Source organism: Nanorana parkeri, unplaced genomic scaffold (assembly GCF_000935625.1).
Source record: "Nanorana parkeri isolate BGI_ZX_2015 unplaced genomic scaffold, ASM93562v1 scaffold345, whole genome shotgun sequence".
Classification (NCBI taxonomy): Eukaryota; Metazoa; Chordata; class Amphibia; order Anura; family Dicroglossidae; genus Nanorana; species Nanorana parkeri.
In genome coordinates this window covers 1,133,872-1,136,631 of record NW_017306613.1, presented here as the reverse complement: position 1 = coordinate 1,136,631, position 2,760 = coordinate 1,133,872, and positions in this window count along the sequence as shown.

The window sequence follows — 2,760 nt, the reverse complement described above, 5'->3', positions numbered from 1 at the left end:
ACAATTGTTACACTTTTTAGGTTCTTTGAAAACACCTAACGTGATGTCTCCCTTTAAAACAACCTACGAACATTGGTGTCTTGGAGCTGGGGGCCAGAGGGGGGGCGTCTCGCTGCTCTTTTCCCTCTTGGTAGACTATGAAAGTAAATTACCCTATATGTTAGCTTGGGAACAGGACCTGGAAACGGTTATTCCACTGGATGTCTGGCATCAATGTTGTTCCCGTGTGTCATCTGGTTTACTCAAAATTTCACTAATAGAAGCTAATTATAAATTAATTACTTTCTTTTTGTTGGCAGCCAAAATAACCATAGCTAGGGCTTGGAAATTGCCAACAATTCAATTCCACTTGGTCAAACAAAAAATTTTGTGGATCATGGTCCATGAGAAACTTCCCAGCATCCTCCAAGATACTAAAAAATTATTTGAATTGACCTGGACCCCCTGGATGTTATATACAGGGGTGCTGGAAACCGGGTAACTTCCATTGTACAATTGTTCTGTTCTTTTTTGGGGGTTCTATGTTTAATGTTTAAGTAGATGTTGGGCTATCTGGTCGGGGACGGATCTACTCTTTTTGGACTCCTAAGCTGTTCTGTTTCTTTTAGTATCTTTTTCCTTTTCTTCTTCTTTTTGTCGGTGTTTTCCTTCTTTAGCCTCCCACACGTGAGCTGTTTAGTACATTGATGTTGGACGTAAAGTCTTCCATGTATATAGATATGGAGGAGGTCATACCAAATGTTTGCTTCAGACACAGGTGGATCCCTATGCCTGATATTCCTCTCAGATTATTTTGATTTTATTTTTGTTGATGGGGGATCATTTGGCAAGAGTAGGTGGATAGATATGTTCTGTTTCACAGAATTATTATGCATTGTGTGTATGGTTTCTAGTGATCCCCTCTTACTACCTGACTATGCTAATGTGGAGGACTCTGAGACGCAATTGTATGCTATACTGTTTGTGCATCATGTGCTATCTTATTGTTTTATTCTATCTTAAAAATGTAATAAAATACTTTGAAAGTTAAAAGTTGATTGTAAAATTTAATATGCCAGATGGAAAATTCCCAGTCAAACAGTGACTGTATGTTATTAGGTGTGTCACTGTTTGGGCATTTAGAATACAATAGCCAGCAACGAAGACTCCTCCAACCACACTGTTAGCGTGGATGGAGGAATTGTGTGATTTTTTTTTGTTCAGCCTGCGGGGCTGATCTAGAGAAAACTAACAGTGTATGGATAGCCTCAGGAAAGAGAGGAGTAGAGATGCAGGAATAGTACATCCCCAGAGACACTGAGGGCATCTTATGTGACCTCCACCAGGCAATTCTGAGCAAGCTTTCACAAACAGGCATATCTAATGTGATCTTTGGATAAACTCATTATACACAGTATGCAGAGAGCTTCTTGGAAGAGAGCACGTGGCTTTAAAAGGAAATATATGTTGTCCAAACACCTGCTTATTCCATGTCAATATGTCGCCAACTAGTGAAGAAAGAGTGAGAAGAGCATGACAGCCCCATGACAAGCAAATACAAACACAAATCCGTAAAGGCAATTGCTATATTTCTGTCCTGACCCCCAAGGGTATATGAGGAACCCCAGAGACAGGGTGGGCTAGCATTCCATCTCAGGGTCTGGTCCAAGCCAATAGTGGAGCAATGTGAACAGATGAGCAGCAGTCACTTTTAGATTCAAAAAAGGAGTTTATTGAGTCTCAAATAACACTCATGGGAGAGAGGGATAAGGCACACGACACCCATGGACTGGGCAGAGAGACAGAAAAGAGAGAAAAAAAAGTACTTATGGCCTTCATAGATAGAGAGCCTTTAAGTTGACCTGGCTTTCTGTGAAATGCAGCTCCTGGCTGCAAGATTTTCAAAGGTCCAGCTGCCAACTCCTTCGGAAGAAATCAACATACTTCAGTCAAGGTCCAAGCTTCTTCCCAGGTTCTCAAACCCTGTCCAAGTACATGGTCACCCTCCTCAGGCAGCAAGCCTAGAAGGATCAGACATACAACTGCATCCCTCACCCAGACAGGAGGCCAGGGGAAGACTGACTTCCCATGGTCACTTCTGAATATGTATACTCTCTCCCAGCTTGCACCACTGGCAATAAACCTTGTAGTGGTTGGTCAGGAAGGATCAGACATCCATAACTCTGATTAGTGCAGCCTTCCACACTATTGCCAAGCGCACTCCCCAGCAGCAGGCAAAAGCATTACCAGAGACTCAAGAAAGCCAAATTATCAATCAGACTCAAGCTGACTACAGCTTGGCAACTTCTGCATTTAAATGCGTAGGGCCAGGTGGCATTACCCAAATTTACCTCCAAACTGCCCTCTCTAGATAACATCCCAGTCACCATCATCAGGCTTGTAAAATTCTTGTAGTGGCAGCTGCTGAGAGCTCAGTCTCTAATAATGTAGGCCGCCCACAGAACTACATCTGCCATGACCCTTTTCCCTACACAAAATGTGTAAGCAGGCTCGCGGGAGTCAAAACAGCAGCATTGTTTTTCTGGGAAAGAAATCAGTCTCTGCATGTGGAGTGAAATGGGAGGGGATAGGTGGAGTTCCATAGTCCAGCAGACAGCTGCTTGGGATTTCAGAGCGGCTAAGGCACTGTGATGTCAGCCGAAACAGGAAGTCGGAAGCTCACGAGATTTCTGGTAGAACAATAGGATATTTATTGTACTTGCAGCATTTTATATGGGGTAAAACCCTTGGAAATGTGCATTTATTATATATATATATATA